Raw genomic sequence first — 18745 nt, 5'->3', positions numbered from 1 at the left:
CTAAAGGTGGGATGTACCAAGTCAATCTTCGTGTCGACGGTCCTTTTGTCGTGAAAGGTGTGGAGGTGAGGGCCATGTCTCGAAAAACTGCCCTAGTCCTTTGAATCTTGTCCGCCTTTCAACACTATAGGCAGACCAACACCTACTATGAGCCGAATACCCATCCGAACTTGAGTTGGAGGAGCCAAAATGTCCTTAACCCAACTCAAGCTCCGCCGCAAGAATGACCTTTATATACCCCCTCATCAAAAGCAACAACAATATCGAAACCTCCTATGTGCCGCAAAGAAGCAACAATCATTGCACTGAATTCTCCGAGTCAAGAACTTGTTGCTAAAGGAGTCTCAAGCAAGAGAGGCCGGGATGAAGCTACTAGAGAGCCAAATTGCTCAATTGGCTAGCAAAAGTAACACTCGAGCTCCGGGACACTTACCGACTCAACCTGAACAAAAGGAGACCCTAAATGCCATCACTTTGAGAAGCGGGTCCACCCTTGATGGTCCTGCCATGGTCGAGACTTGTTGAAAAATATGAGCCGGAAACAAGTCAAGAGAGAGCTTCAACGAACAAATCAAAGAAAAGGCGTCTGCAGGGTATATCGATCGATCGATATACCTAGTCGATCGATCAAGCACGGGTTGAGGAGCTTCGAATCGTACATCTCGGTCGATCGATCGAGGACGGTGGTCGATCGATCGAGATCGCGCCGATCCGAGGAATTTCGTCCTTTAATGCCAAATAATCTGCGAGACCACTTGTTTCGGGGCACCACGATCCCGAAGGTGTTAGGACCGCACCGAGTGTCTTTGATGGGTCGGTCCGGTCCCCGAAGTTCATCCCAATGACGGTCAATGGTTCTTATTTGAGACGGTCTGAGGAGGGGTCTAGCTTCAACAAAGAGAAGGTGACGGACTTTCGGTCTAAGTCCAAGGATGCCGGTGCGCGTGAATTGGAGGAGAGGGCTAAGGTACTTCTTATGACCCCTTACCCGTAGAGGCTAGTGCCGACCAAGGAACAGTATCTTTCAAAGCAAATTTGAAAAAGTTATCCGTAGTCCGAATGTACAGTTCCTTTTCTCGAGTTAGTTAACCAAGTACCCCTTATACTAAATTTATGAAACAACTTTTGTCCAAAAAGCGGTCACATGAAACAAAGTGCACTTTGTCGCACTTACTAAGGAGTCTTGCTCCTATCGTCTCACACGCGCCCCATAAGTTAGAGGATCCAGGCAGCTTTTCGTCCCTTGCAAAATAGGTACCTTCTCAATTGAGAAGGCATTGTGTGACTTAGGGGCTAGCATAAGCGTCATGCCCTTGAGTTTAGCTAGGAAGCTTAAGTTGACCCGGTTTGCTATCACAGACATTTATGATTCGGATGGTGACCGATCTGCGGTCGAGCCTCGTAGGGAGTCCTAGAGGACATACCCGTCCAAATAGGGAAGTTTTTCTTCCCTGTTGACTTTGTTGTCCTTGACATGCCTGAGGATGCCCATATACCGATCATCCTAGGTAGGCCATTTCTGCACACTGCTGGTGCAGTCATTGACGTTGGCTCTGGAACTTTGACCTTCAAAGTTGGGAAACATTCTATCATTTTCGCATAACCTACTAAAAAGAAGGACCCAATGTGGCCTGTTACATGTAACACGGTTTCTGAAAAGAAATCGTACTTTGTGCTTCCTCAATTGCCTATCTCTATTACTACTCCTGTGCTAACCCCTCCGCCCCAGATTGGGAGCAGAAAGGAGGAAGAATCTGTTGTTTTAGACATTGCAGGTGCTGGTTTGGAGAAGGATGAGCTGCAGATCACTCTAGCTGCGACAAGGCCTATCATTCAAAGAGGAGGTCTTGGTTGCCTAAGCTATGGGATTGATGAGGAAGTGGAAGACGAGCCAGCCAAGGTGAGATGGGCTGATTTGGATTCTGACGATTCCAAGGAAGTCCTTGATTGGGGAGATGACAAAGTTGATCCATCGAGCTCTCCAACTGTTGAAGCTGAGAAGGGTGCAACTGATAAGATGAGCACCATTGAGGGTACCTCTAGTAGCCAGAAGCCGACGAAGTGGGCCATACCTTGGCCTTTCTTGATCAACTACTAGTTGATCAAAAGCTTTGCAAACATTTTATTGCCTTCGAACAACTTTTCTTGCTTTTGTGTGCGCGAAAGCTTCGCATTTTCTTTTGTTTATCTAGGATTTTAAGCACTTAGACTTTTTTCTGGGTTTTGCGCAATTTTGGGCGCGTATTATTGTGTACTTGCAGGTATTTAGAGCTTGTTAGCTCAAATCATTGAGCAAATACGAAGAAATAAGGAGTACAGCAGTACTCTCAGTCGATCGACTGGCCATCATGGTCGATCGACTGAGTTGCGCTTTCCAGGAGCTTCTGTTCCTGTTCATCTAGTCGATCGACAGCCCATGTAGGTCGATCGACCATAGACACTGCTGTATTTGTTCACGAACTCTCCCCTGCTGTGTTTGGTCGATATGCGGACTTAAGGGAGTTTTCTACTCCACTTTATCTTCCGTCGTTTTATTTATTTCTTCTGATTTTCCCATTTGTGCACAATTTTACCGCTTCATGATTGTCTTTCTCGGTTTTATGCGTGGTTTTTGTCCGTCTTTCAGGTACTTAATGGTAGCACTGCTGGCTACTGAAACCTCCTAGCTCACGCTGGTTTGGGGAGGTTTCCTTTGCTGCGCCTAAAGTCTTGTGAGTTCCTTGCGTTTACTTTAAGTCATATTTTTATTTCATTTCTCGCAAAGTCCCATTTCTCTCTTCTTCATTACATGATTTTGCACAATGGGGACATTGTGCGATTTGGTTTGGGGAAGGGTTTTGCGTCGCATATCATTTGCTTGCATTCACGTTTACATTTTGTTTTGCATTGTTTCATTTCATTTCTCTTATACAGATCAAAATTCAAAAAAAATTTGAAAATTTTCAAAAATTCCCATAAAATGCACGTTTATTTTAGCATATAGGTCGAGTCGAAACGGTAGTATTTCCATGATGATTTTGCATCTGCATCTGTTTTGCCTGAGCCTTGCTAGATTAACATGTTATTAGTAGAATCACTTATGCATATCTACGAGTTTTCGTTAAATTTCTTGCTGGATTTGAGACTTGACTTTAATAATTGGCAAACTACTTATACTTTCTGAGATTTAGAGCCCATAACTGGTGTCATTCATGACCGGTTTATGTAGGAATGTGAGTAGTACTCCTTATGAGACATGTTTCCTTAATTTGCATAAATATGAACTTGATCTACTTAATACCTGTATGCATTCGGTTTGTGGTTTGTTGACACATGTGGTAGAGGTTTTCCTTTATTCATTATGCCCATAAGCTCCACACTGCCAAAAATATCCCTTTTTGTCCCATTTACTACATCCTACATTCAGCCTGTCCTTTGTCAAGCTAGTAGTTTAGTTTTTGGGATTGTTACTCATTTTTGGTGGCATATGCTCTGTTGAGATGATGATTGGAAAATGAAGGAGAAAGAAATAGAAAAAAAAAGAAAAAAAAAAGATGAAAAAGATTCGAAAAAGAAGAAAAAAGAGTTCTGTATTGTTCATAGCAGTCGATCGACTGCCCAATATAGTCGATCGACTGAAGTTCGAGAAAGAAAAAGAAAAAAAAAAAGTCAATTCGCATAATTTAACCCTTATCTTTTGGCGATTTTTGCTCCCATGATTCATTTATATCTCATGGGGAGTTTATTGATTTAGTATTTTGGAGATTGTGAGATTTGTGCTTGATATAGCACCGTTTCGTTTGATTATGAGCAAGAAGTAGGATGTTGCCATGTGGTTCCATTTTGGTACTAGCTTGATCACCTGTACCTCCACTTTTCCATAAAATGTTTTGCCTCTTCTTACCCACACCTCACATATCCCATATATACCTCGGCATGTGTAATGGTCTTTTGTTGGTGGAATGCATATGTACGGTCATAGAGATCATTTACATATTCTATTGCTGGCATGTTTTCATAGGTCGTAGTTAGGTGAGAGTCACTACAAAATTAATTCTTTCTATCTTACATATATTCACCTGTACCTATTGAGTGGTTTGAGCGACCCGTGAGAGTCCAAATTGATAAGTCTCTACATTTGGCGGTTCAGCATGTCTTTGGCGACTCCATAACTCGTTTGCATGATTCACATTACTAATTGATTGTTGGTTGTGCATTAAATTGGCTTAGGCTTAACAGTTTGCATTTCGCTCTGAGATTGAACTCGTTCCATTAGGTCATTAGATCGAGTCTAGTTCTTGCTTGGGGACAAGCAAGGGTTTGGTTTGGGGAAGTTTGATGCGTGTCTTTTATATGATGTTTTGCATCCCTTTTTACACGCATTTCAGAGCTCATTCATGTAGTCTATGCTGCATTTCTCCCTATTTCCGTCTACTTCCGCATTTTGTACATTATTGCAGAAATGTGAAGAATCCAGCGGAAATCAAGCTAAATCCGTCCCCGAGTATCCTGCATTGCATGTGACGAGAAGTATTTGCTTAAGGAACGAGCTAGGTGCGCACTCCAAGGCCCAAAAGACAAGTCCACGTGTTTTAAGAAGTCAAGTAGCAGCTCAAGTAGTCGATCGACCATCACCCTCAGTCGATCGACCAATGTTCGGGTTCGAAGCTCTTTTGTTTTCGAGGAGCGATCGATCGACCGATCCTATCGATCGACGACGATTGCTATTCCAGACGTGAATTAAAAGACCGTGAATCTTGAAGCCCGTGAAGTTTAGGTTTTGGAATAATTGTTACGCTTGTTTGCTATATAACGTAACACAAACTTTCAGTTTAGGGATCTGGATTTTTATCTATGTTTCATACAGTAACCTTCAGTTTTTGGTTCATTCGAGTAGTTAGGGTTTGGAACATCGTTTTAGCATTGGATTTCTGTTCTTGTTCTTAATCTTTCCTCTGAATCTCGGTATTCTTTCTGTCCTAATTACAGTTTATTGCTTTATTTTCATCATTAGTATAGATTTGCTAGTTAGTATCCCAAAGCCAATTATCGCATTATCGCTATTTGTTATCTACTTTAAGCATGAATTCAGTAATCGTTATTAGTTTTATCGTTGTTTTTACCCTTAGCATGAGTAGCTAATTCTATAGTGCTAGGATGTAGGCGATTTATGGCATAGGCGGCAATAGATCATACACGGACTGTCTCGCGTGTTGGTCGATCGACTGACATTGTAGGTCGATCGACTGACCTCGTAGGGTTTTATTTTCGTTTTAGTTGTCTTAATGTTGTATTTAACAAATCGAATGCATGCGACTAGTTAGATACCTATTTTATGACTGACCCATTAGATCGAAAGATAGGGAAAGTTATTTGACCATCAACTAAATCGACTAAACGGTGTTAAGATCGCAAGATAGGTATAGTTTAGACCGTTAGTCACTTTTCAGGACGAAAGTTAGTATTAGTGACATTAGGGACCTATAGCGAGATCCAAAGATGCTATTTGTTAAGAGTGGACCGAGAGGACCTCTTTATCTCCCGCCTTACCTGTGTTTGATTCAGACCGACTTAGTTTGCTGCCGCCGAAGCTATAAGTAACCGACCATCCTAGTACCCTTCTTCTATCTGTTTAAATCGTTTATTTAGTTTATTATCTTTATTCACTTTTAGTTGTAGACCAATTCAATTCAATCCCCACAATAGTTACCTCAGATTGAACATAAATCAACTAAAATTTACATCTGCCTCCTTGTGGTTCGACCCTGTTACCACTAGCCTAGGTTAGTCTTAATAGGAATTATAAATTTTATCTTTGGTACTCACAACGACGGGTATCAGTTATAATAATATCTCATGGCCACTCGAGGAGTAATGAACTGGAAATGCGTGGCCACGCTCGGAAGATATCTATGGTAGATAAATCTGGTCAAATCAGTTATTCTCCAGATCGTGGAAACCACTCTCGATATGATCACTTGCCAGTACGACCTGAAAGACACCTTGCATTGAGTGGGAGATAGTAATAGGACAAGAGAATTGGTGACTCACACTTGTCGAGGACAAGTTGGAGATTGTTGGAATATGTGTCCTCCGACAATAATGCGATCACAACTGTCGATCATGATGATCACATGTTTAAGTCTCATTTAAGAATACATGTGGGAAGTAATATTTTACAGTGAACTGGTTCACACATATCGGTAATGATTGGCTGACTAGAGTTTGACATTACTGTCGTGCAACGGTGGTGATCAGTTGATCCCCTTAGGTCATACCTAAAGGGTAACACTCTTAATTGATTATTTAATTGCTCGTATGACGATACAAGTTAATTAAATTACTTAAAATTGACGGACGATTTTGGAAGTAATATTTACATATCTCATTGTAATTTGATTAAATAAGATACGGTCTAAGAAATCGAATTATTTTATTACTTAGATGAAATTATTGTTTACGGAAACAATTAAAACTGAATAAATAATTTATTATAAATACAAGATGTTGTGATTTATAATTGGTAAACCGTTTTGGTATAAGTAATTGTGAATTACTAAGTCGATTTTGTACATGACGTATTTTTATTAATATGTTTGATTTTTAATATGTTAAAAATACATGACAATTTTACATGACTTGTGACATGTGCCAAATTGATAAATTGACATAGATAAAATGGAACCCATTTTATCTAATATAGACCGAAATATGGGAGGGAGTATAATGTTTAATTTGTGTTAAATTATTAAGTGGAGAGGATAATGATTATAACTAGCTTATAGCCATGCAAACCTAGTTTTTCTTGAGAAGAATGACTTGCCCATACATTGGCTCACTCCTCCTCTCCTCTCCTCTCTCCCCACCGGTTTTCCAACAGCAATATTGAGAGTTTTTCTCTATCATTATTCATTTATACTTTACATAATATTTCTAGTGTAAGAAATACAAATCTCTCTAAGAAAAACCATAGAAATAAATACTCCAAAATTCTTCTTCTCTTGGCCGAAAATTCACGAGGACAAAACAATAGTTTTGGGTCAATTTTTAGTTAAATTAATATTATTCTAGTATTAATAATATTAATTTTTAGGAGGTTATCTTGGGTATAATTCCTTGGGAGGGATTCTAGGCTTGAATCCTTTGTTCATCCAATATTAGGAAGCTCAAGAACAAGTGAGTAGGAGAACTCATTTGTGCCTATATATCCGAAATCTCAATGTAAGGAAAATGATTTCTTCTTTATATTTGTTTATGTTTGCATGCATAAGATCTAAATTAATTTTATGACTAAATTAATAGTAACTTATATGAATACGTTGAGTATAATGAGATATAGATTTCTAACAATAACTCGTGCTCCCTCAAGGTCTGCAACACAATCCTCAGATGCTCCTCATGTTCCTCCTTAGTCTTGGAATAGACTAAGATATCATCAATGAACACCACCACAAACTTGTCCAGAAACTGACTGAATATTCTGTTCATCAAATCCATAAACACAGCCGGTGCATTAGATAACCCAAAAGGCATCACCACATACTCATAATGGCCATACCTCGACGTGAATGCTGTCTTTGGTATGTCCACCTCTCTAATCTTCACCTGATGGTACCCCGACCTCAAATCAATCTTGGAAAAGACTGTTGCACCACTCAACTGATCAAACAGGTCATCTATCCTTGGCAAAGGATACTTGTTCTTCACCGTCGCTCAGTTTAGCTCCCTGTAATCTATGCACAACCTCAACCCATCTTTCTTTTTCACAAAAAGAATTGGTGCTCCCCACGGTGATACACTAGGTCTAATGTATCCCTTCTCTATCAAATCATCTAACTGTTTCCTGAGCTCCTCCAACTCCTTAGGACCCATCCGGTACGGTGGCTTAGAGATTGGCCCCGTCCCCAATTTCAGCTCAACCGTGAAATCTATCTCCCTCTTCGGCGGCAACCTCGGAATCTCCTCTGGAAAGACATCTGAAAACTCACCCACCACTGGTATCTGATCAACTGTCGGACTCTCTATCCGGTCATCTCTCACATGGCACAATATCAACGGGCACCCCTTCCTCAGATAAGACTTCAAGGTCACACCTGCAATCAACTTAACTTTGGGTTTGACCACAAACCCACGATAAGACACATTAAAGCCCTTAGGACCTATCAAAGACACTTTCTTTTGATGACAGTCTATCTTAGCTTTGTACTTTCCTAACCAATCCATCCTGACTATCATCTCAAAACCGTCTAAAGGAAACTCTAGCAAGTCTACAGGTAGATCAAATTACCCAACTATCATAGATACATCCCTATACAACCTCCCACGTGATACAGACTCACCCGAAGGTATAAAAACTTTCTCACTTACAGACTCGTATACCCTCTGACCCAACCGTTTAACATGACTCGAAGATACAAGCGACTGACACGCCCCTGAATCAAACAAAACAAAGGTATGAATACCGTTAACAAGAAAGGTACCAGTGATAACATGTGCATCGTCCTCAGCTTCTTTCTTTTTCATCATATACAACTTTCCACTGGTCTTCTGTCCACCTCTCTAGACAGTACTGGCTGAAGTAGCTGGCTTAGCACCCGACCCCTGATTGTTGTTTTTCGTAGCTGGTTTCTGATAAGAATGACCGCCATTGCGGTTACCTCCACCCTGTTTGCTCAGACCTCCCCGGGTGTTCCATGACCCAGCTGGTCTATTGCTCGCATAACTCTGTGCCGGACCCTGAGAATAGCTCCCCTGAGCCGATCTCTGAAAAGCTCCCGGTACACTCGTGCACTCATGTCTCTTGTGGCCTACGCCGCCACAGCCAAAGCATGTCATCCCCCAACTACAACTACCGCTCCCACGGCCACGCCCAAAGGGAGCCCCAGCACTGAACCCCGAGCCAAAAGAAAACGCTCTAGTCTGATTGTGGTTGCCTTTCTTGTAATTAGATTGGCCACCACCCTCACTCTCCGCCTTTTTTTCTCACCTCCTTTCTCGGGCCATCTCCACCAACCTCTCAGCTCTCCCAGCCCTCTCATAAGCTTCCTTAACATCAGTAAGGATTCCCACGGGTAACTTTTCCATAATCCTGGGGATCAACCCCTTCTCAAACCTCAGCGCTAGGTTCTCATCACTCAACCTCATGTCCTCAGCATACCTAGACTTCTCATTGAACTGTCGGTAATACTCAGTGACCGACATATCAGATGTCATCCTGAACCCATCAAACTCCTCCCTCAGCTTACTCCTCACATGCTCAGGTACAAACTCTCTCCTCATAGCCCTCCGAAACTCTTCCCAAGGTATAGCAGGCAGACCCTACTTCGCATACATCTCCTTAACACCCACCTTCACCTTATCCCACCACTCACCAGCCACTTCCCTCAAGTAGAACGCAACATGTTCTACTTTCATCTCATCAAGACAATGCACTAACTCCAGAATGTTCTCCATCTCACGGTGCCAATTGTCTAAAAGCATCGGCTCTCCTGTTCCCTTATACTCTTTCGGGTTAAACCTCGCTATGTATAGACTGATCTTTGAGTGATCAACCTCTTTATCTTTCCCCACTCTCTTTAGGGCCTCGGTAAGAGCATCTTGATGCTCCAACATCTTAACGATATCCTCTGTGATCATGTTCTCAGCTCTCACATACAAGGCGGATTTCTTTGGCGGCATCTTGACACTAGAAAATAAAAGGGTAGGCATAAACATACATACCACAGCCCAAAACACGAAGACAGCCTGCACAGACCCCACTCGATCGAGTGCTAAAACCCACTCGATCGAGCTGAGGCTACTCGACCGAGTGCCCCACGTACTCGATCGAGTACCCCGACTCCAGACCCAAAACAAACCTTCTGATCTCTATCCTACTCGATCGAGCTGACATGACACTCGATCGAGCGACCCCTACTCGATCGAGTGCCCCCACGTACCCGATCGAGTACCCAAAAACAGGGTTCTGATCATAAAAACATCAAATACCCACTCGATCGAGTCAGACCCACTCGATCGAGTACCTCACCTACTCGATCGAGTGCCCCCACTCGATCGAGTCATGCTGACTCGTGCATACTACCCGCATGTTATCTCACATAACCCAATGTACTATGCAACCATTATAATCTCAACATTATAATATAACTACGCATGCAATTCTACACAATTCCTCATATAATCATCATAATAATCTACTTCATGTTATCAAGTGCCACGTTATAAACAATTAACATGCCCCTTGATTCAATTCAACATATAAACACACCCCACCAACTTTTCAATCACAATTTCAACCTCCGCCCCCAACATCCAACAACTCACAACATATATCGTTACGTTCACATACAAACTAACAGACACCACATACGACCTTGACATATACCGCCATTTGACCGGTTAAAAATAGTAGGGCGAGTTCGCGACTTTAGGACGTCTCTCAAGCCTTTGCATTAGATCCTACAACCTTTACCCCGAGTTCATTTTAATTGACTCCTTATGTTCATTAGATTCATTAGTTACAAGTTTCAGGATCGTCCCTCTGATACCACTTTGTGACACCCCCATACTCCAAGTGCCTTACCAGGACCACTTAGGTATAAAGATGTCTCCATCTCGGTTTCCCGAGGCAATGATAATCAAAAGACAATGAAGAAACAACATTTAAATAGCATAATGTTTAAATGAGTAAATACAATCCAAAACCAACTGCCAAAATATGGTTTACATGATCTCAAAACAGCTGTCTAAAAATTATTAAAACTACAGCGGAAGACTATGTCATCTGATGGAGACACATCCCAGCTATCCCTTGTATCTCGACTCATACCTACTCAACAACTGCTCACCATCCCCGAATGGATCACCACAGTTTTTAAAACAATTAAGCGGAGTCAGTACTAATCACACAATTTACATAACTCAACAAAACAACACACAACACAGCTCAGTCGTCACAGATATACTCCAAACTCCATCACCAACTCCACAATACTGACTACACACTAAAGTGTGTAGCCCTGCCAAAGTACCCATCGCAACAGATTACTCCTCGCCGCCAGTGGGGGACCGCAGCCGTTCCCACCTAAGCCCCGCTCATCTCCATCGAGCGATAAACCCAAATCCATTAATGTGCACATCCTTTCTATGGTGGGTTCCACAGAAGGCAAATAATGGGCGTGAAGCCACTCCCGCTAGTGACTCCACTCAGCCAGGGACGCACCCGAAGAACACAGATAGATACAATCAATCACAACTACTAATCAGCAAGCAAACCCAACAACCGTCACAATACTCGTACAATAATATTCAACAATTACAAATCACAACCAACACATCATGTGACTAATACTGAGTAGGGAAACCCTACCTGGAATGCAATACAATCAGACGGTCTCAACAGCTGTTATCAAAACTCCTCTTCTACGAATCCTCCTCCTAACATATGATCATACAATTACTAACAATCATAAAAGACAACATAACCCCCAAACCCCCAAATTAGGGTTTAAACAAACTTAATAAAATACTATAAAATCAGTATGTAGATCTTACCCTCGACGCAAGGATCACAAGAATGTAGAGGATGATGAATTCCGACCTCTCAAGCTCCGAGATTTGTCAATAATGCGAAAGATGCGAAGTACGTAGGTTGAAATCTCTTTTGAAGTAATTAGGTTTTATAAAAGTGTTTAGTGTTGATGACGGAAAGCTTTATATACCTATTCGCATTATTAACAAAACCCGACAAAACATTACCCGTAAACCGAGCTACTCGATCGAGCAACTAACGTACTCGATCGAGTGCCGCTTACTCGATCGAGTGCCCAGGCTACTCGATCGAGTACCCTACAGGCAGAACACTGTTTTAAAATTCAAAACACCCTTACTCGACTGAGTAAGGCCCACTCGATAGAGTACCTAGAGGCTTATAAAACCGTAGTATTACAGAGGTCCCCTAACTCGGTCGAGTAACTGCGTAAGGAATTCTAAATTGCTTACTGGACTCGACATACTCGATCGAGTAGCTGTTGAACTCGATCGAGTAGCGTTAACTCGATCGAGCTGGTTCTTAACTCGATCGAGTACCCCCTGTTATTGGTATATTTTGTTTTAAAGGTATTAGTTGGCATAACCTATGTATATCTTGCTAATAATATGTTTCATTGTCATGGTTGGTAATTACGTCGTCATGTTTCAAGTGCAGTTTATATAATATCAGTATAGTTTTAATTAGTTTCACCCATGGATGCTTAATTAAATTGCTTGAAGTACCATGTGAAATGTTGGTTATAGTTTATTATTGCGGTCTTATGTTTACAACTAGTTGTATCGACTACATATGAGTGGGTAATGTCACTTAAGTATTTTCTCTGTGTTCATGTATAATAATTGGACGACGGTACATCTCACTTGCTTACTTGTTTTTATTTACATCTAATATCGATTTCAACATGCATACATTGTATCTATGTAATGTCAATAAGGTACCATGATAGTTGTTGGTTTCCACATATGATAACATTGTTTCGTAATGTCAAGTTTGAGTAAAGTTATCATTTCATGTAATGGTTGTAGTTCGTCTTGAAGGTGAACTTCGGGGACGAAGTTACTTTTTAGAGGGGAAGAGTAATGTCGCATGAGAAAATGACAAATTACGAAAAACTTATCACATTTTGAGTAATTGTTTTGAGTAATTGTTGGTAATTGTTAGCAAAATTAATCGTACTGTTGTACTCCATTTTACTTTAAACTTGGGTTATGTGATGTTAGGTGAAATTTGTAGCAATTTGAATTGTTACAGGGTGGAATAATATTAATGTTACGGAAGTGGTTTAAATGAATATTAATATGTTGTTGTATAGTTTGACCGATGATTTGCTATATTTTGATGATTAGTAGTTAATTGTTGTTGATGATTAATTGTGTGATGGGTAAATAAAATAGTTGTATCAGGTGGTATGACGTGTGTGATGTATGAAACTCGGTTAGTAGGTGGAAGTAACGGTTGTGTTAGTTTGTTCTCGTGTATAATGCATGTTTGATGGCTAGATAGGAGGTCGTATTGGATGATGTGTTGCTAAGGTAGATGATGATGATGGGTGGAATATGCGAGCAGTTGTGCTTGTCCTTGTCGCGGTGGATGGTTTTCAGTTGCCTTAGTTCACTTTTCACCTTGTGTCGTGGGGAATGATGAGTTGAACTTCCGGGACAAAGTTCTTTTTAAGGAGGGAAGACTGTAATGATACCCGTCCTTTTAGGGACCCGTTGACCATCGTTGACTGACCTTAGACACCTATCTAGACCTTTGAAAACCTTACGAGTTAACCTTGTGAGGTAGTAACCCTGTTGGTTCTAGTAACTCGATCTAGCAAAGGCTACTCGATCGAGTAGCTTAGTCACTCGATCGAGTAAGTTGGATACTCGATCAAGTAACGGGAGTTCAGCGGGGAACCATAAATTATGATATCGTGAAACCCAAATCATTTCTTTTCCTTCTCTCCTAAACCTAGATGCCGTCATATCATTTCTCCTTCACCTTGATTCACTCTTTTGGAGCATTTAAGAGTGGAGGCACCATGGGGATGGGATGCATGAGTCAGGTAGCGATTTTGTCGCCAGAATGCTATATATAGGTATGTTGTCATCATCATCATCATCTTCCTTGGTTTTGTTTGTGATTGTGACAGTAGTAATAGATGGTCATACTATTTGTTATAGGTGACTATGGTGATTGCTTGTCGTTTTATGGCCATATGCGGAATCGCTTCGGTTGCTAGAGGTAGGTTTTCCTACACAATACTGTTGGTTGTCTAGTATGTCAGTTATAGTGTCTGATGGTATTTGGTATGGTGTTGGTGATGTTGTTATATAGTTGGTTGTGTAATTGTTTGTGGTTCACGAGGCGTGTCCTCGGCTGAGTGAGCTCACTTGTGGGAGTGGTTTCACGCCTTTGATTTGCCCTCTGTGGAACCCGCCACATGAGGGTATGTGCAAATTAAGGAACATGGGTTATTGCTCGGAATAGATGAGCGGGAATTTGGTGGGTACGGCTGCGGTCCCCCACTGGCTGTGTGGATTATTGGTTGCGATTGGTAATCTGGCAGTACTGGACCTTCGGGCAGTCAGAGGTGTGTGGGTGTCTGGAGAAGGGGGTGTGTGTATGTTTGCTGTGTCTGGTTTTGTGTGTTCCTTCAGTTACTGAACTTATGAGGTGTTGTTGTGTTTTCTTCTTGTGTTGTGTTTGCCGTGATCCAATATGGTGAGCAGTCGGTCTTAGCAGGTTGATATCCGGATCATAGTTGGGTGCATGGAGGGACGAGTCTACGACGAGTCATGGCAGAGATAGTATCACGTAGTTGGTTAATCACTTGTAAATAAACGTAATTGTTCTTTTATCGACATTTGATTATTACTGTTCCTTGGGCAACCGTGATGGTAACGTCCTTATCTACTTGGGAAGGTCTTGTTAAGGCTCCTTGGTAGATGGGAGTGTTATAGGTGTATGGTCCTCGGGATTTGAAAAAGCCTCGAGAAGGGGTGTGTGCCATTCTCGGGTTTTGAAAGAGCAATCGTGTCGGCGGGAGACAGGTTAAAATCCGTGTCTTGACGTGGCGATTATAACGGCGTAAGAAAAGGTGTTTTTTGAGATGGTTGTGAAAATCAAGTTTGAAAATCGTCATTACGACGGCCTAAGAAGGCGTGCTTTTGAAATGGTTGTAGAAAACCGGGTTTGAAAATCGTCATTACGACGGCCTAAAGAGGCGTGCTTTTTGAAATGGTTGTAGAAAACCGGGTTTGAAAATCGTCATTACGACGGCCTAAAAAGGCGTGCTTTTGAAATGTGATGGTCGGCGAAAGGCCGAGGTTTGAAACGGCCATTATAACGGCGCAAAAATGGTTTTTGAAAGTTTTAAATGACACGGAAGGACTTATGATCACATAACACATAAACACTCGCAGTTTCATTATATTATGCATAATATTGACACACGTTTTGGCTTAAAAGGGTGGGTTACACACCAAGCGATCAAACCCCAATTTTCGAGAGGGATACCAATCCAAACAAAATGTGTAAGGAGGGTGTCCTAGCCTCGTGCTCGAAGGAAATGAAAGCCCTTTGACGAAACAAAAATGTGTAACGTCAACGGTATGCTTCACAAAATCGGGATTCGAAACGCGGTGATGAGAAAACTCACACTGACGAGACGAGCAAATTGGTCGAAAAGGGTTAGGTTGTGGGCTCGGACAAGGAACCCGACTTATGACCGTAATATAAATTAATGCTTTTCAACCAAGACCTCGTTCGAGTCTCACCATCTACGGATCACAAAGACACAAGTGTCCTAGTTTTCCCCAGCGGAGTCTCCAATCTATGGACATGGGCCACCTGCGAAGCCCAGCCGATATATGGACGTAGCAGCAGTCTGAAAACTACGCTCGGTGGCATAAAAATGCTTTCGACCGGATCGTTTTAGATCGGTCGGTTTCGTCTCGGCAAGGTTCTCGAAACGATGCAAAAGATGTTCAGAGTCGCCACCAAGCATTTGTGGGATGCTTGGAACCCGTACGAATCCACTTTATACCTAGGTCAACCAAGGCAAAAATTGGTGTTTGACATAGGTACTAAAGATAAGGATTCATCCCTCTTTAGCATCGTACGCCCTGGATAAGGTTGTCCACTATCTAAAGTTTCTGAGTAAGAGGTGAAGGTACGTATTGAGAAGTCCTTTAATCGGACACCTAATCGCGCCCGCGGTAGCGGCCTCTACTTATCGATCTTGGTTGGTTAAATACAAAAGTTGATAAAACGGGTAAATGCTTGAATGCGCATCTACAAGTTTGAACCTAACATATGAGCTTTCTATGTCGGTTGTTTATCCAAATATCAAGTAATTGATGTCAAAATGGATTTAATGTTGATTTGCATACAAGACGGAAATTAAACATCCATTTACCGAGTTAGGTTCATGGTGCATAACGTGATCCATTTGTCTTAGAAAGGCGTTTTGCAAATACAATGTAAAAGAGACAGATTTGTCATTTGATCCGTCCAGTGTTCGGGTTAACCGAAGTCGGGATCGTCCTAGACAAGTGCTGGAAAAAAAAGCAGGGTCTGGATCAGCTAGCCTATCGAGGTGCGAGCCGTCAGGCGATTGAAGCAGGCCTGTCCTTGTTTGAAAACTGGAAAACAGTGGGCCTGTTTAGGCGCGAGTCAGTAGACTATCCAAGAGACGTCTTCTGACTGTTAAAATATTTGTAAAATGGTTTGAAAAGAGGGTGTTTGAACCCGTCTTGGTTTGAAAAGGTCGTTTAGACCGCTTTTGTGTTAATGTGAGGAACGAGACTTGAATAATCACCATTGTGTTGATGATATTCAACGTCAGGTTCGGTTTTGCAAGCTTGACATGAATAGTTTTGAAAAATGATTATGAACTAATTGTTTTAGGTTCATTTGTTTGTAATTAGTCAATGTTTATCATCGTGTTTGGGTTTAAAACTGACATGGTATATGGAACCAAGGATGACGTTGTATTTGCGACTAATATGTTTGTTTAGAAATGTAAAGAAATGAAATAAAAGGTTTTAAAATACTTTTTAAAATGTGATTAACAAAGTATTATCACGAAACACAGATTTAAACCGTCATGGTATGAGGAACCAAGGGTGAAAATGTTTTATGGTTAAAAGTTTATCATGAAAATGATTTGTAATATTTGAAAGGGTAAAAACCGATTACAAATAAGAAATGAAATAAAAAGGAAAGATGAGATCAAACACGGCTGGATTGAGGCCTGAGAGGGGATTGAGGCGCGAGCCCTTCTGCTATGCAAGCAGCCCTTGTCTCCGCCTAAAATCCGGCTTTGGCTCATCTAACCTAAATTTGAATCATGTTATGCATGTTTTAGCATGTTATAGTCATAAAACAGTTGAAAGACATGACAGAAGAGGATTTTTACACTCTCATACTTGAATTCTGGGCTTGAGACGAGAAATCGACGAAAGTGTATCAACTTGTTTGGTCGAAACTTGGTTAAAAACCGTTTTAGCAATGTAAAAGAGTGTTTTGCCTATTTTAGTGATGGTGTAGTTGGTCGAAGTGGTCGATCAAGTGATTTAATGCACGATGACGGTACCAAACAATGTGTAAGGTTTGTATTTTTTATCGATAGGTCGAAAACATGTGTCGGTTTGTGACTTAAGAAGTCGAGTCTAGAATTTTAAGGGAGAGATGAGGGGGCGGACACTCGCATAAGGATTATGGTGTGTGAAGGTGGGTATTTATAGAGAAATGGGTGGTTGTATGCATTTTGGGCGACGTGGCCGCATGGGCTACTTGAAGAGGCACGAGCCATTTCGCTAGTCTTCGAGATGTCTTGCCACTATCACGCAATTGAAATCATGATTTGTTCTATCCTATGTTTTGGATGACATGATTTGTACTTGACCATCAAGTATTCCGGGAATACTTAACATGGAAGTTTTGAGAAGTTTGTTTTTTGTGCTTGACTCGGTTTGACTCGTTGTTAGAGTCGGGATTTGAATTTTTGAGTCGATTTTTGGTCCGGTGTCGGTTTTGACTCTAGTTAGTGTCATTGCAACCCCATTGTCATGCATTAAATACTCCAGGTACTATTGAAACGTTTTGAAATGTTTTGTTTTCGAAATCGTTTAAAGTTTTCCAACATATAGTTATACAAAACTGTCAATTAAACGCTACGATTCCTCAACATGTTGTAGTCTGATAATCATTGGGTGTTTGTTGGAGACTCGACAGATATTGGGTATCTATAGAAGGAGAGAAGGCGAGTTGCAAGGACAATAACTTATTGGGCAAGTTTGAGCTGACTGGCATCCCACCAGCACCAACGGGTATCCCTCAAATAACGGTGTGCTTTGACATTGATGCCAATGGCATCCTCAATGTCTCGGCTGAGGACAAGACAAGCGGGCAGAAGGACAAGATTACGATCACCAATGACAACATCAAGCTCTCGAAGGAAGAGATTGAGAGGATGGTGCAGGAAGCCGAGAAGTACAAGTCCCATGATGAGGAGCACAAGAGAAAGGTCGAGGCTAAGAATGCCCTCGAGAACTATGCTTACAATATGAGGAATGCCATCAAGGACGACAAAATTAGCTCTAAGTTGTCGGGTGAGGATAAGAAGAAGATTGAGGATGCTATTTAGCAGGCCATATCGTAGTTGGATGGGAATCAGTTAGCGGAGGTTGAAGAGTTCGAGGACAAGATGAAGGAACTGGAAGGGATATGCAATCCTATAATTCCTAAGATGTACCAGGATGGTGCTGGTCCTGATATGGGTGGTGCTCCGATGGGTGATGGTCCTTCGTTTGGTGGCGGAAGTGGTGCTGGTCCTAAGATTGAAGAAGTTGATTAAGCCGTTGGACAAGCGGATCTCTGTTTATCTTATCAGCTCGTTTTAGTGGGTCAATACTTTTTTTTTGGCATCTGTATTCAGTACTTGAGTGTTTGGTTTATGATGTTTTATTTCATTAGGTTTTTGTGTATTTGTGACTTATCAGCATTATAATTTATTCAATGAAAGTATCTTCGTTTACCTGTAGTCTTTCTTATTTTCTCCTTACATTTTTTCACATTAACTTGTGTTGCTGATGCGACCGTTATCTTCAGGCTCCAATTTTTTCTTCATTACGGTTCCTTTAGGCCGTTCAAAGCTTTTGTTAACTGGTATGAGACCTTGGTTTTACGGGAAACAATCAAGAGAGACACAGAGTGCCAAACATC

At 41.4% G+C, this 18745-nt stretch overlaps 1 pseudogene; it reads left to right on the top strand.

Moving 5' to 3' along the window:
* Positions 1 to 18406, top strand: part of LOC141632682 (heat shock 70 kDa protein 4-like) — a 42654-nt pseudogene extending 24248 nt beyond the window's left edge.
* The last annotated feature ends 339 nt before the right edge of the window (positions 18407 to 18745 follow it).

This window comes from Silene latifolia, chromosome Y (genome assembly GCF_048544455.1).
Source record: "Silene latifolia isolate original U9 population chromosome Y, ASM4854445v1, whole genome shotgun sequence".
NCBI classification, from domain to species: domain Eukaryota; kingdom Viridiplantae; phylum Streptophyta; class Magnoliopsida; order Caryophyllales; family Caryophyllaceae; genus Silene; species Silene latifolia.
The sequence above is the reverse complement of the archived record's forward strand: the minus strand, read 5'-3'. Positions and strand labels throughout refer to the sequence as shown.